The following is a 27,919-nucleotide window of genomic DNA, read 5'->3' on the forward strand; positions in this document are numbered from 1 at the left end:
ATATTTGATAGTGTGGATGTGGATGAAGAAAAATGTGTGTTGACAGTTGTTGTAAGAGTTAGTTTCTCGACTTCAAAAGAACTCAAGAGATCTAAGAATCAGACAAAAATGAAAAGTATTGTTTTTATAAATATGAATGCAGGTACCAAAGGAAATGTCTATGGTAATTGAAAGTTACTGCTTTGGGGAGTAGAGAATAGTAGTGAGAGGAATTGGGTAGGAGACTATCATTTTTTCATTATGAATCTTTTAGTGCTAATTTGTTTTTTTAAATTATATACACATGTAACTGATAAAAGTAAAAAATTGAGAATGACAAAAGATGATAGTAGCCCCAAATATACAATTGAAAAATAACACTACTCTATGGAAATTAAGAGACAACATTTTTATGAATACTGAAATTACAACAGCTTCCACGTCTGTGTATGTGTGTATAGCACAGGTGGGGCTCTCTGCGTGTTGGGAGATGACTCTCTCATACTTCTAAATGTCTTCTGTCAGCTTTTGTTCTGGACTATCTGTTCAAGAATGTTTATTTGGCAAAGAGGCTTAGGGGATAAAAATAGCATCTGCCTCTAGGACCAGTTTCCTGACCAGCAATAATAAAAGCCATCTGGGACAAAGGATGGGCATATTTGCTAGTTGTTTCCTTTAAAAGATTGGGGTTTCCTTCGCTCAGGGTTCCTCACCTATGAAACAAACCTATTGTGTGTTCTATATCCCTGCAGGATTTCGGAAGCATAAAAAATCAGTTTTTTGAACATGGAATTCATACTAGCTACTGAGACATGAATAAGAATATTCTTTTTTTTTTTTTTTTTTGACCCAGGAGTCTTGTGTCTTCTGCAGTTGGGAAAGAAAAGGTGACTGAGGGAGAAGATAAGTTGCTAAACTACAGCAGAATCAAACAAATGTTCTGTTCAATCCTATGGGAAGCTCTGAAGCCAGAATGATTTTTCAGGGTTTTCCCTAGTTAAGTGAGGGTCTTGGGTCTTCTCACTGTCACTACTCCCAAGAAGGGGTTTGAGCCTAGGTGAGTTAACCCTTCTCAGCTGAAGGCAAGCCCCCGGGACTGGGTTCTACTGAAAGCTCTCAGCTGCCATTACTCCCAGGAACAGAAAGAATGGGTCCTGCTGGGAGTGTTTGGGGTCTCCTTTAATTCATCTACTTCTTACTAAGAAAGTTTCCAGCAATCAAACTATCTCTCTTTTGCTAAGGAAAGTATCTTGTGGGCATTTCCACTCCCTCCCTCCATCTCCACCCTAGTACAGACACACTATCTTCTCCTCTGATCCCCTGAAAACCAGGGGAGGCCAGAGATCTCTTCAGATTCTCTTCTCTGACCATGTCTGGGCCAGCTTCTTTCTTGTCCAGTTAGCGGAAAGATTCTTCCAGAACTTGAGTTTACTGAACTTGAGTTTTACTATTTTGAGCCTTCCATTTGGACTCCTAAACTTTCCTTTCTGAGTGCTAAGATCCTGAAATCATGCTGGTTTTGAACAGATATTTGCCAAAAACCTTCTATGGTCTGGGACCTGTGCTAGATTCTTTGACATAACTGATGGAGATGCCCTTATTCCTCAGTTAAGAGCAACTAATTCAATTCAGAGCTCAGTCAATTGCAGACATTTACAGTTTTCCTGCCCCAACCCGAGTTTCTTTGAGACATAAGGATAGGGTAAGTTCGAATGCATTCAGTTGTAAGAAACAGAGGCCTGATGCTAAGTGGCTTTTAAAAGTGAAAGGCCTACTATAAGGCTGACCATCAAGGTTTGCTTGGGATGGTTTCAGTTTTGGCACTGGGAGTCCTGCATTCCAGAAAACTCCCCAGTCCTGGGCAAACCAGAAATATTGGTCACGAAGCCTACCCAGGCATTGTGCTTCCTTCTTAGTGGTTGCAGGTTCAAGTTGCAAACTTGTCCTTTAAAGAGGATGCCCCATTATGCTCAGACCACTAGATCCTTAATATCTTTCTAGGTGGGCAGAAGGGTTTCTCTCTCACTCCTGAAATTCATGTGCCTTAAGAAGGTCTCTAGTGACTAGATGCAGTGACACGTGCCTGTAATCCCAACAATTCAGGAGACTGAGGCAGGAGGACCTCAAATTTGAAGCCAACCTGAATAACATAGTTAGACCCTATCTCAAAACAAAATGAAAAGGGTTGGAGACGCAGTTCAGTGGTAAAGTGCCCTGGGTTCAATTCCCAGTACCCTAACTAACTAACCAACTAACCGGTTTTACATATAGTTGCAGTTTCTTGTTCATTCAGTCAAGTTGATGTAGTATCACTAATATAGTGACTAATATGATATTCTAGGCAGTATACATATAGTGGGACTTGGGGCATTCCTCTTCTCCCAAATCTAAACAACAACAAAGTGACAACAACAACAGAAACAACCGTCTTCTGTAATATCCAACTCCTTATATTTTTGTGCACTCAATGTGGAAGGAGAGTTCAGGTGTCACCTCACCAGGTTTTAGAAGGAGAGTTCAGGTGTCACTTCACCAGGTTTGAGACACCTATGGCATCTGTTGTCTTCATGCTGCAACCAAAATGGGGACACAACACACTTGACTTTCCATTATACATAAATACCAAAATTTGTATCGCAACACAAAATCTCTGCTTAAAAACATCCCAATCACAAATTCTAGTAATTTGAGTTTTTTTCTCTCCTTCTCTTTGTTAGCGTGGCTAGGGGTTTATCAATTTTGTTTACTTTTTCAAAGAAGCAACTTTTTGTGTTGTCAATTTTTTGAATTGTTTCTCATTTCAATTTCGTTGATTTCAGCTCTGATTTTAATTATTTCCTGTCTTCTACTATTTTGGGTGTTGATCTGTTCAGTAGCATATTATTTAGTCTCCAGGTGTATGAATAGTTTTTGTTTGTTATTTTATCATTCATTTCTAATTGCATTTCATTATGGTCTGATAGGATACAGGGTAGGATCTCTATTTTTTTGAATTTACTAATGGCTTTTTTTGTGGCATAGCATATGGTCTATTTTGGAGAAGGATCCATGAGCCACTGAGAAGAAAGTATATTCACTCGATGACGGATGAAATACTCTGTAAATCTCCATTAGGTCTATATCATTGATTGTATTATTTAGTTCTATAGTTTCTTTGTTCAGTTTTTGTTTGGAGGATCTATCCAGTGGTGAGAGTGGTGTGTTAAAGTCCCCCACTATTAATGTGTTTTGGTCTATTTGATTCTTAAAATTGAGAAGGGTCTGTTTGATATACGTAGATGCTCCATTGTTTGGGGCATAAATATTTAAAATTGTTATATCTTGCTGTTTTATGCTTCCCCTAAGCAGTATGAAATGCCCTTCTTTATCCCTTTTGACTAACTTAGGTTTGAAGTTCACTTTATCTGATATGAGGATGGAGACCCCTGCTTTTACTGGAATTTGTGATAAAAATGGAAAGATCACGACAGACACCATTGAAATACATAACATAATTAGAAGCTACTTTGAAAATTTATTGAAGACATCGACAAATTTTTAGAGACATATGATCCTCCCAAACTGAACCAGGAAGACATACACAATCTAAACAGATCAATTTCAACACCAAAATAGAAGAAGCCATCAAAATCCCACCAACCAAGAAAAGCCCAGGACCAGATGGATTCTCAGCCAAATTCTACAAGACCTTTAAAGAAATACTGATACCAATACTCCCCAAAGTATTCCAAGAAATAGAAAAGGAGGGAACCCTTCCAAATTCATTCTATGAGGCTAGTATCACTCTTATACCAAAACCAGACAAAGACACATCAAAGAAAGAAAACTTTAGACCAATATCTCTGATGAACATAGATGCAAAAATCCTTAACAAAATACTTGCAAATCACATACAAAAATATATTTAAAAGATAGTGCACCATGATCAAGTGTTGTTTATCCCAGGGATGCAAGATAGGTTCAACATCCAGAAATCAATAAATGTAATTCATCACATCGATAGACTTAAAGTTAAGAATCGTACCATAATTTCAATAGATGCTGAAAAAGCATTTGATAAAATACAGCACCCCTTCATGCTTAAAACACTAGAAAAAAATAGGAACAGTAGGAACATACCGCAACATTGTAAAGGCTATCTATGCTAAGCCCATAGCCAACATCATTCTTAATGGAGAAAAACTGAAAGCATTTCCTCTAAAAACTGGAACAAGACAAAGATGCCCTCTTTCACCACTTCTGTTCAACATCATCCTTGAAACACTCGCCAAAGCAATTAGACAGACCAAAGAAATTAAAGGGATACAAATAGGAAAAGAAGAACTAAAGCTGTCACTATTTGCTGATGACATGATCCTATATTTACAAGATCCAAAAAACTCCACTAGAAAACTTCTAAAACTAATAAATGAATTCAGCAAAGTAGCAGGATATAAAATCAATATGCATAAGTCTAATGCATTTCTATTCATAAGTGATGAATCCTCTGAAAGAGAAATTAGGAAAACCACTCCATTCACAGTAGTGTAAAAAAAAAAAATACTTGGAAATTAATCTAACAAAAGAGGTGAAAGAGGGGCTGGGGAGATAACTCAGTTGGTAGAGTGCTCACCTCGCAAGCACAAGACCCTGGGTTTGATCCCCAGCACCGCAAAAAAAAAAAAAAAAAAAAAAAAAAAAAAAAAAAAAAGAAGAGGTGAAAGACCTGCACAATGAAAACTACAGAACATTAAAGAAAGAAATCGAAGAAAACCTTAGAAGATGGAAAGATCTCCTATGTTCTTGGATAGGCAGAATTAACATTGTCCAAATGGCCATTCTACCAAAGGCACTATTCAGATTCCAATTAAAATACCAATGACATCCCTCATAGAAATAGAGAAAGCATTCATGAACTTCATCTGGAAGAACAAGAGACCTCAAATAGCCAAAACAATCCTGAATAGAAAAAGTGAAACAGGAGGTATCACAGTACCAGACATTAAACTATACTACAGAGCAATCATAACAAAAACAGCATGGTATTGGCACCAAAATAGACAGGTAGACAGGTAGACTAATGGTACAGAATAGAAGACACAGAGACAAAACCACATAAATATAGTACCTCATACTAGACAAAGGAGCCAAAAGCATACAGTGGAGAAAAGATAGCCTGTTCAACAAATGGTGCTGGCAAAACTGGAAATGCACATGCAGTAAAATGAAATTAAACCTCTATCTCTCACCCTACATAAAACTCAACTCAAAATGGATCAAAGACATAGGAATTAGACCAGAGACCCTGCAACTAATACAAGACAAAGTAGGCCCAAATCTTCATCATGTTGGCTTAGGATCAGACTTCCTCAACAAGACTCCCAAAGTACAAGAAATCAAAGCAAGAATCAATAAATGGGATGGACTCAAACTAAAAAGCTTTTTCTCAGCAAAGGATACAATCAAGAATGTGAAGAGAAAGCCTACAGAGTGGGAGAAAATCTTTTCCACATGCACTTCAGATAGAGCACTTATCTCCAAAATTCATAAAGAACTTACAAAACTTTACAACAAAAATACAAAGAACCCAATCAATAATTGGGCCAAGGACCTGGACAGACACATTACAGAAGAAGACACACAGGCAATGAATAAATATATGAAAAAGTGTTCAACATCTCTAGTAATTATAGAAATGCAAATTAGAACAACTCTAAGCTTTCATCTTACTCCAATTAGAATGGCTTTTATCAAGAACACAAGCAATAATAGATGTTGGCATGGATGTGGGGAAAAAGGCACACTTTTACATTGCTGGTGGAGTTGGAAATTGGTGCAGTCACTCTGGAAAGCAGTATGGAGAATCCTTAAGAAAACTTGGAATGGACCCACCTTTTGACCCAGTTATCCCACTCCTCGGTTTATACCCAAAGGACCTAAAATCAGCAAACTACAGTAACACAGCCACATTAATGTTTATAGCAGCTCCCAGTTCACAATAGCTAGATTGTGGAACCAACCTAGATGCCCTTCAACAGATGAATGGATAAAGAAACTGTGGTATGTATACACAATGGAATACTATTCAGCCATATAGAAGAATAATATTATGGCATTTGCAAATAAATGGATGGAATTGGAGAATATCATGCTAAGTGAAATAAACCAAGCCCAAAAAACCAAAGGCCTAATGTTTTCCCTGATAAGTGGAGGATGATATATAATGGGGGTTTGGGTGGGGAATGAGAGAATAATGGGGGAACTTTAGAATATGTAGAAGAAAATGAGAGGGAGGGGTGTATGAAAAATGGTGGAATGAGACAGACATCATTGCCCTATGTACGTGTATGACTGCACGAATGGTATGAATCTATGTTGTGTACAACCATAGAAATGAAATGATGTACCCCATTTGTGTACAATGAATCAAAATGCAGTCTGTAAAAAATTAAAAGTTAAATAAAAATAATTAAAAAATTTAAACAAAACAAAACAAAACAAAAAAATTCCAATCATTTTTTTATTTGTTCTTTTTACATATACATGATAGTAGAGTGCATTCTGACTTTATGTATACATGTATATGTATGTGTACATACATATATGTTACATACATGGAGTTTAACTTATTCTAATTAGTATCCTATTCTTGTGGTTGTACATGATGTGAAGTTTCATTGGTTGTGTATTCATATATGAACATAAGAAAGTTATGTTTGATTTATTCTACTGTCTTTCCTATTTCCAACCCCTCTCCCTTCCCTTCATTCCCCTTTGTCTAATCCAATGAAATTTTATTCTTCCCTACCCCAGCTCTTACATTGTGTGTTAGCATCTCACATTTGGCCTTTGGTTTTTGGGTCTGGCTTATTTCACTTAGCATGGTATTCTCCAGTTCCATCCACTTACTGGCAAATGCCATAATTTCATTCTTCTTTAAGGCTGAGTAATATTCCATTGTGCATACCACAGTATCTTTATCCATTCGTCTGTTGAAGGGCATCTAAATTTGTTCTATAGTTTAACTATTGTGAATTGAGCTGCTATAAACATTGATATGGCTGTATCACTATAGTATGCTGATTTTAAATCCTTTGGGTATATGCCAAGGAGTGGGATAACTGGATCAAATGGTGGTTCCATTCCAAGAAAAACATCTAAATTCATTTCAAAAAATAAGAATTAATTTATATTCTACCATAATTGAAAATACGATCTCATTAATGTTTAGCTATAACTATTTTTCCATTAAAAATTGTATTTCTGTTCATCTCGGTCTACTTGTAAATTTTAAATATGCCAAAGGAGGTTTGTTTCTCACTGCAGAGAACTAAAAGGGCACTTTCAGTATTGCCCAACCAGTCCTGTTTACCCACTGCAGAGTATGCCAATCACTAAAATGACAGATTTTGCAAAAGATCATTTATTCACAAGGTGGCCAAACCTGTGGAGACAAGAAAGCAAATCTTAGGTCTACCTTCCTGAAGATAGGATTTGGGAATATTTATGGGCTGAGGCATCTGGAAATGTTATCGGAAGTTAGGAAGTAAATGGTTGTAATGATTAATTTGAATTGTTAACTTGATTGGATTAAGAGATGCTGATGATTAAGAGACTTCTGGGTGTATCAGTGAGGGTGTGTCTAGGAATGATTGGCATGTGGACTAGTGAACTGAAGTGGAGACTTTTCCTACGTGTGGGCGGCACCATCCAACAGGTTGGAGGTTTGGATGGAACGGAAGAACAAGGAAGCAGCAGCAGCTGCGAGCTCAATTCTTCTTGGATCGGTTCTTGATTGCTGCTGTGATTGCCTGAGGATATCAGACTCTTGCTTCTTCACTCTTCCAAAGCAGACTTTTCCAGTGATTCTCCAGGGAGTTTCCAGAAACCTTTGTTCTTGAACTGGGGCAGCATTTTTGATCCCGCTTGTTCTGAGGCATCAACATCTTAGACTTTGTAGCTACTGGTTCCTCCAGCTCTCCAGCCTGCAGATGGCCATTGTGGACTCTCCAGCTTCTGGTTGTGGAAGCCACTATAATAAATCCCCTCTTTGTAATCATACTTCCTGTTGATTCTGTTCCTCTAGAGAACTCTGACTGATAAAGTGGTGGTCTGCACATGTGTAATCAAAATTAATCAACTGTTACCATCATGACTTGCATGTCAGAGGTGTTATCTTTACCTCCAAAAGTCAGGTAGTTGAAAGTAACTAGGAGCCGGTTAACTCTGGAGGATTTATTCAGGAACTGAATCCAGGTGGTGTAGGTTTAAGTCTAGAGGATTTATTTAGGTTTTCCCTTAGTTTTATCACCACACAACTTAGATGGTTGCACTGTTATGGTCATAGCCTTGTGATTGGATAAAATGATGATGCTGTAGATATGGTTTATCTGAGGATGAGCTCAAAATCTCTTTGCTTTTTTCCTTGTTTGTCTCTTAATTCAATTGCCTTTTATTGCACTTGCAAACTCTGCCATGAATTTCAACAGACTGGCCGCTCCACTTACCCAGACTCCTTTCATGTTGCTTCCTCCATCACTCACTCCATCGCAGCCACATAAGTGTTTCATTTTCCCCAAATAAGTACATTTCCTCTTCACTTCTTCTCCAGAGTGAAAGTCTCTTTCTCGTGCTGTCACGTGGCTGCCTCACTCTCAGCCTTCAGGCTTACATGTCACTTCTTCAGACCTTCTCTGTCCAGCTGGTCTGAAGGTCAGCTCCCATCTGTGTTGTCCTTCTCTGTTATGTCTATCTACACATGGCCTTCCTAGGACATGCTGCAATTGAAATTATTTCTTGCATGAGCCCCACAAACTGTGAGTTCCATGGGACTAAGGACCATTTCTGTGTTTTACCCAGAGCTGTACCCATAGTCTTGCATGTTACTCTGTTTAATGCTCAGTCTGTCCTCTCCCTGTCTTCACATGGTCTTCTGTCTGTCCTCTCCATGTAAGGACACCAGTTATAATAGATTAGAGCCCATCCTAATGACCTTCTTTTAACTTAATTACTATTTCAAATGTAATTATTATATTCAAATACAGTCACATTCTGAGATACTGGTGGTTGGAAGAGGAGAAGTACAAGGATATAATTCAGCCCAGAAAACCCTGGAAAATACTAGGCATTGCCTAAAATATACAGTGAATGAAAAAACTCACTTCAAAATTTTTATAGAGACCAAAGATTATAAAATAAAAAGGGTGCTTGACACTTGTCTGAGGTGCACATCCTCCAGGTTCTGGTTCCGGTGGTTTGGACTGGGTAGTGGCATTTCCACAAGTGACTCTAATGCGTAGCCATCTAATGAGCATCGCTGATCCATTCCAATCCCCTGATTTTGAAGAAAGGCCTAGAAAGTTTAGGGGTTTGCCCAAGACCATACAATTAAAAAGTTACAGCTTTAATTTAGACACTTAAACACTTGGCCTCTTATTCTATTTTCAATGCATTACAAAAGTAACCATGTTTTCCTGAACAATGCTAAAATGATCTACCATTTGGGCTGTGAATTATGTAGGAAAATGTAGTCATCACTGAGGAGGTATGGCATTGTTCATTCATAATATCTCACAAAGGTATGTTTATTCAGGGGAGAAGCAAATGTTAGGGAACTTCCTACCATTGTAGCAAATCTGTATTTTACATAGAAATATCATTATAATTCTAGTTAGTGTGCCAATCACCTTTACCCTTCTCATAGGCTAGGCACAGTGGGGATGAGGCCTGACACTTGGTTTTGAGGGTGCATAGTGATGGCCTAGAAACCTTCAAAACTGATACCTTCAAAACATGAAATCTCATATGCCTACATTCCGTATTTCTGTAACTTTCCATTATTCTGCCACTGATAACTTCCCACTATTCTGTCATTGATCCAGATAGATGCCTCAGGGTCCATTTCCTACTTATAGGAGGAGGATATACGCGCCGTTCTCTGAATTGGAACTCCTCGGAGTCCTATACCTCTTTGTTTAATCTTCTATTATGAGATCTCTATGATGGTTAATTAAGCAAATATAGAAATTTCCCTAAGCTAGAATGTCACCATTCCTGATTTTTTTGGACTTTGGGACTGCTCATGATGTAGGTAGGGCAAGGTTGTCATTGAAGTAGGTAAGAGCTTCAGTGTCAGTGCCAGTAGAAGTGAATGGGAAAAATCCACTCAATGTCTGTCTTCTAGCTGTCATGTTAAGAAAAGCCTTTCCCTGTTGTTTTGTTTCTGGTTGGTCATGTGTTGATATTAAAAATCTAGATTTTACTAAAACATTGTTTTTTCATCTGAGCAACATTGCTGCATTAATGAGTTTGAATGTGGGTAGTGTCCCTCAAACATCCATGTGGTTCCCAGGGTGGTGGTGTTGGGAGGTGCTATGGACCTTTCAGAAGTGGGACCCAGTGGGAGTTCTTAGGTTATTGGGGGCATGCCTCTCAAGGGAATTGTGGATTTCTAGCTAATGCTTTCTCTCTCTGCACCTCCCACCTGTGGGGTGACCATTTAATCCAACATGGGCTCCTGCCACTGCCATTCTCTGCTCTCATTTAAGTCCAAACCAGAGTTGTCTGATCTTGTATTTGAACTTTCAATCTGTGAGTTAAATAAGCCTTTTCTCTTTATAAGTTAATCATCTTAGGCATTGTGTTGTAGTAACGTGAAGCTAATACTATGAGGAAGAGAGGGTGATGGTAGGTACTCACTGCTTTGTTTCTTGTTCTTAACCACTCTGTGCAGTTGACTCAATGTTATGATTCTCTCTGATTCTGAGGTATTTGTGTCAGCTCTAATTTAGGTAGTCCTAATCATTTTCTAATACAAATCAGCAATTGTAATTAGATTTAGGGACTTTGAGACTTTTGCTGCTGATCAGGTCAGACCACCAGGGTTAGCCATGCCTATGATGACCAGGACCCTGGTTCCCCTAATTCTTGGCCATTTGCTTTTATCTGCCATCTCCAATTTCAAAGGGAATCTACAGTAGAGAACACCCTTCCGAAAAATGCCCATACTTTAGAAATAGTGCGAGGAGATTTGTAAAACAGATAAAACATTCACTCATGTGTCTAGGTTTATTTAAGGAAAAATGTTTAGTTCATGATCATTTTGGTCCCCAAACAATGATGCATGATCAATAATCTGTAAATAAACTCAAAGTTTAAAAAATATTCAGTTAATTCTTTTAAATTGTCTTATCAGTTTTGAATATCTTTGTGTCCTATAACATATTCTTGATCTCAAAAATTTTTGCATCATTTCTGGTGAATAATCCATTAGCAGGGAAACTTGTGTTACAACAGATGGCATGAAATAGAAATGTTACCTCTGCAATTTAAAATCCATTTTCTTTCATTCCAGAAGTTTATTTTTGAGGTGTCTGCCTTGCAATCTCAGATTGAAAATGTGTTTGTGACTTGGGAAAGAAATGTGCTACTGACAAGCTTAATTGAAGTGTAGAATAAATTTCCTTTCTAATTTTTTTTTGTCTCCATTAGGGTCTCATCTAGACTGTGAGTGGGCATCGCCCATTTTGTGCTACAGATATCTGTCTGACACAAGGAGGGCCATCAGCAAGTCACAGACACAGACCCATACTGGCTTGAACACCCTGGTTTATTAATTAGAGCTTAGGGTCAGACAAATTTTAACCTCAGAACAAAATCTGGTCACCTGTTTTCTATTATACTCGACCTGCTTCACAGGTTCCTAAACTCTGGTCCTGACCCCCAAGTTAAAATTTGGTTACTGCCTTTTGTAGCATTTGATATCTCTCATTCAGGTTCCTCAGACTTGATTTTGGCCTTGCACCAAAACTCCAATTCTAATCCCAGGGTTAAAATGATCTCTTCCCTCTTCGTATCATGTGTTTTCACATGCTTCTGGTTTGGTACAGTCCTATGTTTTATATTATGTCTGTCACTGCCCTATTCATTGACCTGCTCAATGGGAAGATTTATTAAAGAGGGTACTTAGGTGAAATTTTGATGAGCTATCTTGTGAAGCTAACATCTCAAAGGGGGAAGTTCTATAGATGGTTATTAATTTATTTTATTTTTTGTAGCGCTGGAAATGAAATTCAGGGCTTTGCACAGGATAGGTAAACATTCTACCACTGAGCTATACTCACAGCTCCAATGGTGACTATTTTATTTTATCTTATTTTATTTGTTTTTATTATTTGCTCTAATTAGTTATACTTGATAGCAGAATGTACTTCAACTCCTCGTACACAAATCAAGCACAACTTTTCATTTCTCTGATTGTACACGATACAGTTACGCCATTTGTGTAATCATACATGTACATAGGGTAATAATGTCCTTCTCATTCCACAATTTTTCCCACCCCCCATACCCTTTCCCTGCACCTCTGCCCAATCCAAAGTTCCTCCATTCTTCCCTTGTCCCCCCATTATGGATCAGTATCCACTTATCAGAAAAACGTTTGACCTTTGGTTTTTGGGGATTGACTTATTTCACTTAGCATGGTACTCTCCAGCTCCATCCAATTACCAGCAAATGCCATAATTTCATTCTTCTGAAAGGCTGAGTAATTGTTTATATATACCACAGTTTCTTTATTCATTCATCTATTGAAGGGCATCTAGGTTGGTTCCACAGTCTAGCTATTGTGAATCGAGCAGCTATGAACATTGATGTGGCTGTATCTCTTTAGTATGCTGATTTTAAGTCCTTTGGGTATAGACCTAGGAGTGGAATAGCTGGATCAAATGGTGGTTCCATTCCAAGTTTTTAAAGGAATCTCCATAGTGCTTTTCAGAGTGGTTGCACCAATTTGCAGTCCCACCAGCAAGGTATGAGTGTACCTTTTCCCCCACATCCTCACCAACACTTATTGTTGCTTGTATTCTTGATAATTGCCATTCTGACTGGAGTAAGAGAAGTCTTAGAATAGTTTTGATTTGCATTTCTCTAAGTACTAGAGATGTTGAACATTTTTTCATATATTCATTGATAGATTGTTTTCTTCTTCTGTGAAGTGTCTGCTCAGTTCCTTAGCCCATTGAATGATTGGGTTATTTGTTTTTATGATTTAAATTTTTTTTTAAATTTTTATATATTTATTTTTATTGTAAACAAATGGGATACATGTTGATTCTCTGTTTGTATATGGAGTAAAGGCATACCATTTGTGTAATCATACATTTATATAGGGTAATGTCGTTTGATTTATTCTGTTATTTTCCCCCCTACTCACCCACACCTCCTACCCCTCCCACCCCTCTTTTCCCTCTATACAGTCCCTTCTTCCTCCATTCTTGCCTTCCTCTGACCCCCAATTATGTGTCATCATCCTCTTATCAGAGAGATCATTCTTCCTTTGGTTTTTTTGAGATTGGCTTATCTCACTTAACATGATATTCTCCAGTTTCATCCATTTGCCTGCAAATGACATAATTTTATTATTCTTTATGGCTGAGTAATATTCCATTGTATAAATATACCACAGTTTCTTTATCCATTCATCAATTGAAGGACATCTAGGTTGGTTCCACAATCTGGCTATTGTGAATTGAGCAGCTATAAACATTGATGTGGCTGCATCTTTGTAGTATTCTGCTTTTAAGTCCTTTGGGTATAGGCTGAGGAGTGGGAAGCTGGGTCAAATGGTGATTCCATTCCAAGCTTTCTAAGGAATCTCCATACTGCTTTCCAGATTGGCTGCACTAAATTGCAACCCGACCAGCAATGTATGAGTGTACCTTTTTCCCCACATCCTCTCCAACACCTACTGTTGCTTGTATTCTTGATAATCGCCATTCTAATTGGGGTGATGGAATCTTAGGGTAGTTTTGATTTGCATTTCTCTTATTACTAGAAAAATGGTGAAAATTTTTTTCATATGTCTGTAGATTGTTTGTAGATCTTCTTCTGTGAAGTGTCTGTTCATTTCCTTAGCCCATTTGTCGATTGGATTATTTGTATTCTTCGTGTAGAGTTTTTTGAGTTCTTTATATATTCTGGAAATTAGTGCTCTCTCTGAAGTATGGGTGGCAAAGTTTTTCTCCCATTCTGTAGGCTCTCCCTTCACATTGATGATAGTTTCCTTTGCTGAGAGAAAGCTTTCTAGTTTGAATCTATCCCAGTTATTGATTCTTGCTTTTATTTCTTGTGCTATGGGAGTCCTGTTAAGGAAGTCTGATCCTGGGCTGACATGTTGAAGATTTGGACCTACTTTTCTTCTATAAGATGAAGAGTCTCTGGTCTGATTCCGAGGTCCTTGATCCATTTTGAGTTGAGTTTTGTGCAGGGTGAGAGATAGGGGGTTTAGTTTCATTCTGTTGCATATGGATTTCCAGTTTTCCCAGCACCATCTGTTGAAGAGGCTATCTTTTCTCCATTGCATATTTTTGGCCGCTTTGTCTAGTATGAGAAAATTGTATTTATTTGGGTTTGTGTCCATGTCCTTTATTCTGTACCATTGATCTACTTGTTTATTTTGGTACCAATAACATGCCATTTTTGTTACTATTGCTTTATAGTATAGTTGAAGATCTGGTATTGAGATACCCCCTGCTTCACTCTTTCTGCTAAGGATTGCTTTAGCTATTCTGGGTTTCTTATTCTTCCAGATGAATTTCTGATTGCTTGTTCTATTTCTGTAAGGTACATAATTGAGATTTTAATTGGAATTGCATTGAATCTGTATGGCACTTTTGGTAGTGTGGCCATTTTGACAATATTAATTCTGCCTATCCAAGAACATGGGAGACCTTTCCATCTTCTAAGGTTTTCTTTAATTTCTTTCTTTAGTGTTCTGTAGTTCTCATTGTAGAGGTCTTTCACCTCTTTTGTGAGATTGATTCCGAAGTATTTTATTTTTTTCAAGGATATTGTGAATGGGGTAGTTTTCCTAACTTCTCTTCCTGAAGATTCATCACTTATGTATAAAAATGCATTGGATTTATGAGCATTGATCTTGTAGTCTGCTACTTTACTGAATTCACTTATGAGTTCTAAAAGTTTTCTGGTGGAATTTCCTGGTTCCTCTAAATATATAATCATATCATCAGCAAATAGGGATAGTTTGAGTTCTTCTTTTCCTATTCGTATCCCTTTAATTTCTTTGGTTTGTCTAATTGCTCTGGCTAGAGTTTCGAGGACAATGTTGAATAGAAGTGGTGAAAGGGGGCATCCCTGCCTTGTTCCAGTTTTTAGGGGGAATGCTTTCAGTTTTTCACCATTTAGAATGATATTGGCCATGGGCTTAGCATAGATGGCCCTTACAATGTTAAGGAATGTTCCCACTATCCCTATTTTTTTCTGGTGTTTTGAGCATGAAGGGATGCTGTATTTTATCAAATGCTTTTTCTACATCTATCACAATAATCACGTGATTCTTGACTTTAAGTCTGTTGATATGATGGATTGCGTTTATTGATTTCTGAATTTTGAACCAGCCTTGCATCCCTGGGATAAAACCCACTTGATTGTGGTGCACTATTTTTTAAATACATTTTTGCATGCAATTTGCTAAAATTTTGTTGAGAATTTTTACGTTGATGTTCATTAAAGATATTGGTCTGAAATTTTCTTTCCTCGATGTGTCTCTGTCTGGTTTAGGTATCAGGGTAATATTGGCTTCATAGAATGAGTTTGGAAGGGTTCCCTCCTCTTCTATTTCACGGAATACTTTGAGGAGTATTGGAATAAGCTCTTCTTAAAGGTTTTGTAGAACTCAGCTGAGAACCCATCTGGTCCTGGACTTTTCTTTGTTGGTAGGCTTTTGATGACTTCTTCTATTTCATTACTTGAAATTGGTCTATTTAAATTGTGTAAGTCCTCCTCGTTCAGTTCAGGCAATTCATATGTCTCTAGAAACCTGTTGATATCTTTGAGATTTTCTGATTTGTTGGAGTATAGATTTTCCAAATAGCTTCTAATTATGTTTTGTATTTCACTCTTGTGTGTCGTGATATTTCCTTGTTCATTCCGAATTTTAGTAATTTGAGTTTTCTCTCTCCTTCTCTTTGTTAGTGTGGTTAAGGGTTTATCAATTTTGTTTATTTTTTCAAAGAACCAACTCTTTATTTTGTTAATTTCTTATTGTTTCTTTTGTTTCAATTTCATTGATTTCAGCTCTGATTTTAATTTTTTCCTGTCTTCTACTACTCTTGGTGTTGGTCTGTTCTTCTTTTTATAGGGCTTTAAGCTGTAGTGTTAAGTCGTTTATTTTTCGAGTTTTACTTCTTTTATTCAATACGCTCCATGAAATCAATTTTCCTCTAAGTACTGCTTTCATAGTGTCCCAGAGATTTTGATATGATGTGTCTTTGTTCTCATTTACTTTTAAGAATTTTTTTTATTTCCCTCTTGATGTTTTCTGTTATCTGTTCATCATATAATAGCATATTATTTAATCTCCAGATGCTGGAGTAGTTTCTGTTTTTTATTCTGTCATTAATTTTAATTTCAATCCATTATGATCTGATAGAATATAAGATAGTATCTGTATCCTCTTGTATTTGCTAACATTAGCTTTATTGCGTAAAATATGGTCTATTTTAGAGAAGGATCCATGTGCTACTGAGAAGAAGGTATATTTGCTCTTTGTTGGATGGTATATTCTATATATGTCCATTAAGTCTAAATTATTGATTGTGTTATTGAGATCTATGGTTTCTTTATTCAGTTTTTGTTGGAAGATTTGTCCAGTGGTGAGAGAGTTGTGTTAAAATCGCCTAGTATTATTATGTTGTGGTCTATTTGATTTCTGGAATTGAGAAGGATTTTTTTGACATACATGGATGAGCCAATGTTTGGGGCATAGATATTATGATTATTATATCTTGCTGATTTATGCTTCCCTTAAGCAGTATGAAATGTCCTTCTTTATTCCTTTTGACTAACTTTGGCTTGAAGTCCACGTTCTCTGAAATGAAGATGGATACCTCAGCTTTTTTGCTGTGTTCATGTGCATGGTATGTTTTTTCCCATCCTTTCACCTTTAGCCTGTGGGTATCTCTTTCTATGAGATGAGTCTCTTGCAGGCAGCAAATTGTTGGATTTTTCTTTTTAATCCAATCTGCCAGTCTATGTCTTTTGATTGATGAGTTCAGGCCATTAACATTCAGGGTTATTACTGTGATATGATTTGTATTCCCAGTCATTTGACTCATTTTTGTTTTTTGACATGACTTTGTTTCCCCTTTATTTGGCTATTCCTTTAGGCAAGTTCCACCCTTTGCTGATTTGCATCATTGTTTTTCACCTCTCCCTCATGGAATATTTTGCTGAGAATGTTCTGTAATGCTGGCTTTCTTTTTGTAAATTCTTTTAGCTTTTGTTTATCATGGAAGGATTTTATTTCATCATCAAATCTGAAGGTAAGTTTTGCTGGGTATAAGATTTTTGGTTGGCATCCATTTTCTTTCAGGGCTTGATATATGTTGTTCCAGGCCCTTCTAGCTTTTAGGGTCTGGATTGAAAAATCTGCTGATATCTGTATTGGTTTTCCCTGAATGTAACTTGATTCTTTTTCTTGCAGCCTTTAAAATTCTGTCTTTATTTTGTTTGTTAGATATTTTCATACTAATGTGCCTTGGTGTGGGTCTATTGTCATTTTGTGTATTTGGAGTTCTATAAGCCTCTTGTACTTGATTTTCCATTTCATTCTTCAGATTTGGGAAATTTTTTGATATTATATCATTGAATAGATTGTTCATTCCTTTGGTTTGTTTCTCTGTGCTCTCCTCTATCCCAATAATTCTCAAATTTGACCTTTTCATGATATCCCATAGTTCTTGTAGATTCCGTTCATGATTTCTTACCATCTTCTCTGTTTGGTCAACTTTGTTTTCAAGATTAAACATTTTGTCTTCAATGTCTGAGGTTCTGTCTTCCAGGTGTTCTATCCTATTGGATATGCTTTCTATGGAGTTCTTAATTTGGTTTATTGTTTACTTCATTTCAAGGATTTCTGTTTGTTTGTTTTTTTTTCATTATCTCTAACTCTTTATTGAAATGATCTTTTGCTTCCTGTATTTGCTCTTTTAACTGTTGATTGGTGTGATCATTTAATGCCTGCATTTGCTCTTTCATCTCATCCTTCAATGCCTGCATTTGAGCTTTCATCTCCTTGCTTGCTTCTCTGATTGTTTTAATTATGTACATTCCGAACTCTCTTTCTGACATTTCTTCTGCTGTGCTGTCATTGGGTTTTATTGATATAGCATCTATGTTAGTTTGGTACATTTTCTTCCCTTGTTTTCTCATATTGGTCAGATATCAGTGGGACTCTCAGATACTGGAGATTTTCTTTATTGGCTTATAGTGTCCCTGTAGATTTCCAGCATATCACCTCATAACCTTCAGTAGCGTGAAGTCTTGGAGGACCTTGATAATGCAGTGCTTCAGAAGAAAGGTGCCCCTGGCCCGCCACTGGGTGCAGGACTGGGGGATGGGTTTGCTCGGAAAGCCTCTCACCAGGAGGGCCTACTCCCGTAAGCCTGCTGTGGACCGGGCCTGCCACCGGATGGAGCCGGCTGCTCAAGAAAGCCTCAGGCTCCCTGCCCTGGTCTGAGAAGCTGACTGCGGACCAGACCCGGGCTGCCACTGGGGACGGGGTGTGTGCGGAAAGCCTCTCACTGGGCTGACCTGCTCTGAGAAGCTGGCTGTGGGCGGGCATGCTGCTGGATGGAGCCGGGCTGCTGGGGAACGCCTCTCGCAGCCCTGCCCCAGCATCTCTGAGTTCTCCCAAGTCTCCCAAGTCTGAAGTATCACCCAAAGCCATTTTTTAAAAGAAAAGAAGATTATCACATATTTTGTTGAGTTGAATTCATGATTTGTTCTTCACAGGTTTTGTCTAGGCTAATAATAAAGTCATTTTACACCTAATTCACAAAATAAGTAAGATCCACACTTCCTCCTAGCCAGCCCTAACTTTTCTTCCATTCCATCACAGAAATCTCAGTACCTTTCATACTCATTTAAAGCTTAACTCCACTAAATCTGTTTAGAATTTCAGCCTGCACATTTGTGTTAAAGACTTTCATGTACTTGGGAACCACCAAGAATGTAGGACATGATACCCCTTGTTCTCACAGTTTAGACTTTAGTAAATGAGCTCATGTCAACCCAATTTCTTTCAGAATTAAAAAATTATTCATTAAATGTTTCCTTCAGAATTGAACTTTGTAAATTGTCAACTCATTTTCTGTTCTTTTTTGGAAGTTTCTGTTTCCTCATAATCCAAATTATTAGCAATTACATATTATTCAAATAGCAGAATCAGCAATTCTATCTTCAGAATTCTGTTTGAGATATAAGTTTTGTTTTCAATCTTATTTTCTACTTATATTCCTCTTTTATTGAAAAGAAAAATAAGAGTCATGGATCGGCACAGTGTTACAAAAGGCATACTCATGGCATAAGAAACCCTGGGTGAATGGCTAAAGAGGTTTATGTAAGCTTGTATTTAAAGAATGTATTGCACATCTTAGCTCAAGACCAAATCTGTGCTCTTCACATCTTAATTTTGATACTATTCCAATATGTTTTCAGAAAGTTAAAGAGAGATAGACTTTTTGTTTTTCCGGATGCAGAGATTAAATTTCTCCCTATTAAAATATCATTTCTTTTGGATAGGTTATTTCATTTGCTGACAATAGGTCTTTGAGAGACAAGGAGAATGCCAGATGACTGACTGGAGGAAGCCCATAAGATACTTTGGATCTGGATCACTTGGAATCAGGGGTTGTAAAGACCATAGTCTTGAAAATGAGAGGCTTAGGCCTAAGAAATAGTCCAGCAACTCTGGGGGTCCTATGGTGCCTATGGATCAGAACTATGAGGATGGACAGTTCTCTGTCCACAATACCAAGAACAAAATTTTTCTCTGTACATGTAAGAAGTGGAGCCCCAAATCCCAACAAAAAGATTCATCTCTCTGCACAATTTAATGATTTGACTTTATACCCCCTCCCGAATTTAAGTCATCACCTCTGGGACTGGATGCTGGGAAAACACAGTACAATCTGTCACCCTACCCCTAGGCAGACATAGACACAGAGAAAGCTAATGTCGAGATGTAAGAATCAACTTTAGTAAATCCTCCCTCTAGTGCTATTTATAGTCTTACTATGATGAATAACCATTACTCCAGGACGGTAGATCTTGGTGAGAATTATTACTCCATTAAATTCTTGAGTTGGCTAGATCCTGATAGTAAATACAGAGTACACAGAGTTCACTTTTACAAGAGAGATTCAAGTCCTATTTCTTACTGACAAGCAAGAATGACTGTAGATAATTCAATCATTCAAATAACTACCAATGAAAACTGGAGGTAAGCATGACCCTGCTTCAAAACATGTCGTTGGAGCATTGTTTTTACCTCCAGTGTAGGCTCTAGTCCTGCCATACGATACTGTGACCATGAAGTAATGAGTTCTTTTATTTTGAAGGACTCTTGAATGTTCTGGGAGTCTCCAGTGATATTGGATTTGTATTTTTTAACCTCAGGATTTGGCCATGAGACAAAGCAAAGTTACTTTCTATTTTCTCCTTTGCTTCCATTCAGGAGCCATTGGTAGTGATCACATGAGAACAAAGGCCTTGATATATAATAGCCCTCAAATGTCAAGCTTTTGGCTGCCAGCACCCTGCTGGAGTCCTTGTTCTTATCCTTTGGGGCAAAGCAGCCTGATTAGTAAGCAGTTTGACTAATACATGCATTAAGAAATGCATACTGGTGTTGCAAAATAAAATAGAAGAATAAATAGCAGCTCCTTTGGCTGACTTGGTATCATATTGCTTTGGATAGAATTCCAAATGGAAATTCAGATGGCTCTTGAAATAATATAACCAGCATTTAGATCTCTGAGTTGAGGCTACGGATAAAATTTGAGTACAGAAGAGAAGGACAGTGGTTTGATTATAGATAATCCAGCTTGTCTTGTCTCCTAGCTGGAAAAATTAAGTGATTCTTTAGCTCACTCTGTGGAGCTTAGTGTTCTTCACTCATCTTCAGTCATCCTTGAGAAAAGTTGACTTGCATGACTGTCTGCCCTATCTCTTCTCTTAAAAATATTTTGAAGGGGTTGTGGTTGTGGCTCAGTGGTAGAGCCCTTGCCCGGCATGTGTGAGGCACTGGGTTCAATCCTCATTGGCACATAAAAATAAATAAATAAAATAAAGGTACTGTGTCCACTTACAAATTAAAAAATTTAGAAAAGCATTTTGACGGGCTGTGGCTGTGGCTTAGTAGTATAGCACTTGCCTGGCATGCATGAGGCCATGGGTTTGATCCCTAGCCCCTGGGGAAGGTGGAGGGGAAGAAAGGGGAGCTTCAAAAAACCACAAAGCTCTCTACAAATATAAGGTGCTGTTTTCCTTCTGTAAAGGGTTAAATAGCATCCCTTCAAAATTCACATCCACCTGGAACCTCCGAATGTGACCTTATTTGGAAACAAGAGTCTTTGCAGATATAATTAGTTAAGAAGTCATACTAGATTAGGGTAAATCATAATCCAGTGACTGATATTCTTATGAGGAAGGACTCCTAAAGACATGGGCACATAGGAAAAAAGGGCATGTGATGATGGAAGGAGAGATGGAATGATGCAGTTACAAGCTAAGGAATGCCAAGGATTGCTGCAAAACCACTGGGAGCTAAGGAAGAAGAATGGACCCAATTGCTCCTCAGAGCCTTGAGGAAGAACCGATCCTGCTGACACCTAGATTTCAGGTCTGTGGTCTTCAGAACTGTGAGAGAACAAAGTTGGTGGTAATTTGTTAAAACAGTGTTAGAAAACTATACATTATCTTTCAGCCATTCTTGGATGATAGTTACTGTGGGTCCCACTCTGTATGAAAATAGATATAAAGAATACCAAAGTTGTATACAGTGTCTCCATAGATGAGCAGGAACCTGATTCTGGGCCTTTGTTTATTCCTGATCATGGGATTTTTTGAACACCTTGCCTTCTTTGGTTTGAATAGGCAATGTGGCTTCTGTAAGAGAAACCAGGGTTATATGTGGCTCCAGAGAAGATAGTTATATATGGACATGTACGTCAAGAGTCCACTTTAGTTGCTGATAATCCCCAAAATCAAGTTCAAATGAAATTTAAAAGATGTCGGTAGGTCTCTCCTGTGCCACCTCTCAGCTTTCTTTTCTCTTTCTGTTGTCCTTCCCTCTCCTGCTGCAGATGGCTTCTCCATGGAAGCTTCCTTCAGGGAACCCCAGGGAACACATACGCAGGTGAATCCAGCTCATTTTGTCTTCACAGACACATCTTACAGCAGTGGTTTTTAACTTAGATTAATTTTGCAACCCCAAGGGATTTTTGGCAATGTTTGCCAACAGTTTTGGTTGAGACAGTAGGGCTTGTTACTGCCATCTATTGGGAATGCTGCTAACCATCCTAGAAGACATAGGCCAACCCTTCAAATGGACTGCTATTCAGTCAAAAAGACAGGCTGGTTCTGAGAAATGCTGATCCAGCACATTTCTCCTGAAAGTGCTGGTGGGGATGTTTCAGGATGATGCTGATTGGCCTAATTTCAGTCATGTGTCTAACTTTGAACCAATGAAAATGGCCAAAAATAACCCCAGGCCACACAGTTGACCAGGTGTGGGGTCAAATGGCCAACCCCTTGTAGACCACATAGAAGAGGATCCCAAAGCGGGGATGCTTAGGAGAAACTGTATGTTCACTACAAATCGAGTTTCAGGAGACAGGTGGAAGAACTCAAATATTTTGATATTGAAATATTACTTAACAGAAATAAGGTAGTCTAGATCCTGGCACACCTCCAAAGTAGCACACCAAGGGTTCTATTATTCATTCAACAAATGTTTACAGACATCCTGTTCTATGTCGGGCTCCATGCCAGGTGTCTGGGCCAGGGTGGTAAACTTCACTGTGCTAGTAACACTTGCAGGCTAATAGAGGAGGTGGAAGATACAAGCCAACACTCTCACGAAACTGAAATAAGAGCTGAGAAAGAAAACAGCCCATGATAGAATAATAGGAATGACCTATCTTGGGTAAAAGGGACACTAATCATCTGGCATATGTAACAGCAAAGGTGATAACTATACATTTGTACAGAAATGTCAGCTAGTGGTTGCCAATGGGGACCAAGGTAGGCTCTAACCTAAACTGACAGCCTTTAAATGATCATGGGTTTTAAAAGACTATGCTTCTTTAGTCTGATTCTGAGTAAGCCACAAAAGAAAACAGATGAATCAAAATATCCAAATTGCTTTAATGTAATGGAGACTTGAAAGGAGGCAGACTACTCAAAGTGCCTTGAAGAAATCTAATCTAAAAATTTCCAGCAAGGGCCTGTGATAAGGTCTCTGAGCCCTGTCCCTGAATGGACAGTCTTGTCCCAGCTTCTTCTCATCTCTTAGTGGGAGCTTTGTGGAGAAAGGGCAATTTAATGCTGTGGTGCTCTTCAACTCAGCCAGTGATGCCAACGTTAGGAAGGTCAGGGGGGAACACTACTTAAAAAGAACAGCGTCATGGAGCTTGTTTGCCCATACCGTACAAGTCGCCCATTTAAACAATTCAGTTTTTAGTGTATTCATATATATGTCCAACCATCACCACAATTAATTTTAATAACATTTTCATCACCTCCCCATTAGTAGTTACTCCCCATATCCCCTAGTTCCCCAGCATTAGGCAGCCACTGATCTTTATGCCTCTATATATTTGCCTACTCTGGATAATTCATGCAGATGGAATCACACAATGTGTGGCATTTTGTGACTGGTTCTTTGACTTAGCATGTGTTTTCAAGGTTCATCCAGATTGTAGTATATATCAACACTCCGTTCCTTTTTATGCTGGAATAATATTACTTGTAGGAATGTGCCACATTTTATACATCTGCTCATTAGTTGATGGACATTTGGGGCATTTCCAGCAATTATTTTTATTAATTAGTTGAGAGTATCAGATGAGCTAGGGAAGTGACAAGGTCATAGCTGTCCTGTGGTTTGGCAACCTGTGATCACTCTGGCAACATGGTTGGGAGAGAGTTGTTTCACCTGACCGCTGAGTCTGGGCTTGTTAGTGCATTTCATTTGGCAGAGCTGCCCTTCCGCTCCTATGGGCCTCTGGACTTGACTATACCAGCTATTCAGGCCATCCCACGAGTCTATCAGTTCTTGTGTTATCCTCTCCTGTAGATTTGCCAGTGGATTTGACGCCACCAGCTTCTGATGATACTTATTTGAGTGCCAGATAACCTCTCCAGCAGTGCAGAGATGTACAGTATAATCTCGCATAATGAACTCCTACACAGTTGCCTAATTTTGTATTTAAAAACCTCTTTGATATTCAACAATGTCAATGTTAACAGTCTCTATAGGCATCATGCCTTACAATTTGAAAGAAGAACACTTTGATATATTGTCTCATTTCATTTTCGTTTATGTGCCAGGAGGTAAGATGATGGACATTACTGTCTTCATTTGGCAGAAAAGAAGAGACTTAGAAGCCTCAAGACAGCAGCAGCATTGACTCCAGAAGTCAGGCTTTCTGGGGGATCCAGTACCTCTTTTCTAAAGGACCACACTGGTTGCCAGAGTTCTGTGCACACCACAGCAAGGTGTGTCTTTATCCATCTGTGGATGACAACCCCTGTGCAAGTGTCGGGGTTCTGAAAACTCTCCCTAAGACCGTCACAGGACACCTAAGAATTGCCCTGATTTAGGGACAGCTGCGGCCTTTTGGTTCCTGTGTGCCTTTTCTCTGATATCACGGACACGTGATGTCGGTCTACACGGGGGAGGTGGATGGGTTTGCACAGTCTCTGCGACTAGCTAATTGTAGTTGCTGAGTACATGCTTTTATTTCTGTTGATGCTCCGTGGGAGTGCAAAGCCTGGAAAATGTTATGTCTGGCAAGACACAGGCAAGAGGCAAAACAACAAGTGGACTCTGGGAAGGGGAGAGAGGGATGTGCTTTTGGCAGTAGTGTTGTGTTGACATTAATGTAAGTGGTAAAATTGTTTCTGATTTCAGTCTTTCCTACCAAATTGTTGGATACCCAGGAAAGCATGCATCACATAAATACATATTTACCTTTAATTCTCATTTGACCTCTAAAACCTCTAAAAGAGGTTTTAACCTCTTTTGCCTTCTAAGTCCAAGCTACTATTAAATATGCAAACAATTTAATCTTTTACCTCTATTATTTATCTTTCTCAACTTCCTCAAATGGCAGGAGATAAAATTGTTTATATACCCCCATCTCCCTCATAAAAGTCAAAAAAATCACTAAGAATCATGCCCTCACCACAAGCAACTAAAATATTAGGGAGATGGATGATTCATCTTCAGACATAATCATTGCCACTCTTTGATGTAAGTCTGCCCTTCCCAGTAGATCCCACGACAGCGGAATTATGTCCTACTGTAAGTGGCTGCATCTCCAGACAGGGCCTCTCTACCATGGTGATGTCACAGAGTGCATTCCATAAATATTCATGCAGTGAATGAATGAATATATGTAGTAGGCTCAAGAAGTATTTGATTGGTACCATCCACCTCTCTCAAGTTTAAAAGTTTATTTCCTCCATTGAAGAAGAAAAAAAAGATTTCTCTTGATTGTGAAAAATGTCCCAAACTATGAAACTCAGCAAGTATAGCCAGTATGTGGGATATGATCAGATGCGACTTCGTTTTTGTTTTTACCACGTCATTTATTACATTTTATTCAGTGATGTGGGGGGTGGGGTTGGGGAGGTTCCTGGAAGAAAACTCTGAAAAGTTCTATTATGTTTCTTCTCAACCCTAGGTAATAGTCGGTGGAGCATAAGTGAGGAACTGTCATTTATTTTAAAGTGTTTCAGAGAAAAATCTCTGCAGAATTATTTCAGAACAAAGCCAAAGTAATGTATTTTAGCTTAATAGGTTTTGGTCTATATTCTAAGAATACATTGCCCAGGAGCAAGATCAAGCCAGGTGGGTTGGAAGAAACTCAGAATTGTCTGAATTTTCTCTTTCTCAAACGGCTGGAGAGTACATATGACTTAGGGCATGGTCTGGAAGCCATGAAGGGTTCCAGAATAGCCCTGATTGATAGTGTGGTCAGCCCAATTCTGAGTTTTCTGTGAGGTAGGCTGGACCACAGGAATGGGCTATCAATGTATATTTATTTACCCATATTTCTTTGTGGAACTAAAGTCTTTGAGCATGAATCGGCTAACGGTGGCTCTGCATAATTTTCATGCATAAACTAGCCCCATAATGTTTTTTCTTTATATTCCCAGTTTCAGTTTCATCTTTAAAGTTCAGTGAGGATTTAAAGACTCTTGTGGAAAAAAGAAAGAAAAAAAAAAAGAGAGAGAAAAAAGAGAAGAAAAGAAAAAAGAAAAAGTGAGTGTAAAACTCTTCTAGAGTTCTTTCCCAGTCGCCTTCTCATCTAGACATGGCGGCTCCACCCACTGGGCAGTATGTTCTCTGGTCGGACACCTGGGTCCCCCCACTCCCACTGGGTTTCCAGGGCCATGCCTTGCTACTTCAGGCAGCACGTGGCGACCGATAACTTCTATCAGTACCATGGTGGACGAGTTGGAGTCATCATTCAAGCTTGTTTTGCTTCTCTGTGAATCAGGATAACGTCAATGGCACCCGTAAAGAAGAAATTCAAAGACTGCTGTTGTCTGTCTTGAAACCCGAGCAAGTTATGGAGGAGGATGTCTCCAAACCAAGAAATGAATTGCAGAGGAAAGACACTGTGGTGCAGAAGCACTTTAGAAAGCTGAGGCCTAGGCAGCAGGACACTCACATGCAGAACAAAAAGCTGCTGCAGTCCCTCAGGACTCCTTGGCCTACCCAGCGCAGGTGTCTGCCAGTATCCCTGCACCTTGGAAACAGACCTGAGAGGGGTCTGGCCTACAAGGTCGCCCCTGCAGACAGCTTTGCCAATCATCCCTGTGTGGACATGACACTTTAGAAGATCTGTTGCTGGAGAATGAGTTGGTTTTAGTTTGTTGTTGTTTTTAACCTGAAGTTTTCTCCTTATATATATGAGCTGTTAATTACTTGGGTACTTTATTAAATACCCCTAGTCATGGTGAGGTAAGTTATTTTTGTTTCATTTTGTTTTTTGGTCTGTAACAAAGTTTAGACTGTTGATATGATGACACAGATTCTTCCCTGTTTTTAAAATTTTTTCATTTTTGTCTGACTTTGTATGGTTTGTTATGATCTGAGGGAAAAAATGGCAATAGTCTGAGAATCCAGGGAGAAAGAGTTTCGTTGTAGACCTTTTGTGATAACTACCCATCCATGGTAGTGTAGAGAAATATACAAATTTGTGGTTTCAAAATCTTGAACTACTTCAAGAAGAGGAATCTAATGCAATATTTGTAATACTTCCAGAGCATTGCAGAGTGCAGGTATTTTGTAAATGGGTTGGAAAAGGGTTAACATATGCTTGATTAGTATAGTAATATTATAGTAGATTCTTACGTTGATGCTGCATTTTACTTGGGGAAAGTTTGTATTTTGTGTGGTGTTCACTGTTTTTGAGGGGACATTTATGAGAAGCATGATGTGCTGAGTGTTCTTATGCCTGCCAGTAATGAATCAGCATGAGTGACAAAGTGGACCCTGTCTTACTAGCATGACCGCTGGGACACAAGTAAGGTACGAGGGGTCAGAGCTTACTCTGATTCTTTTATTTTTGAATTTTGTTTTGTTTTACTCTTTGGAGATGAGTCAGTTTACATTAAGGAAGATTCTTGCTCATGGACTTGATTCCAAGGGACTGGGGTCTCAGAGTGGAGGGCGACTGCAGAGTGATCCTCAGCTACTAAACCTCCACAGACAGCATGGCAGTCTCTGCCTTGGGGAAGGTATTTTGCCCTCTTATTAGATTACATCTCTTCACCTGGTACAGCACTCCACTGTCTTCTGAATAGTCAGTAGGTCTGTGGCTCAGTGTCTTTGTTCATTTGTTCTCTCCACCATTGAAGAGCC

At 38.6% G+C, this 27,919-nt stretch overlaps 1 long non-coding RNA gene across 1 annotated transcript in view; it reads right to left on the minus strand.

Annotated features, from left to right (window-relative positions):
* The window catches only part of LOC306664408, a 1,052,029-nt gene that overhangs the window by 12,725 nt on the left and 1,011,385 nt on the right, over positions 1 to 27,919 (minus strand). The gene's annotated exons all lie outside the window — the stretch shown is intronic.

The sequence above is a fragment of the Sciurus vulgaris genome, assembly GCF_902686455.1.
Source record: "Sciurus vulgaris genome assembly, chromosome: 6".
Taxonomy (NCBI): domain Eukaryota; kingdom Metazoa; phylum Chordata; class Mammalia; order Rodentia; family Sciuridae; genus Sciurus; species Sciurus vulgaris.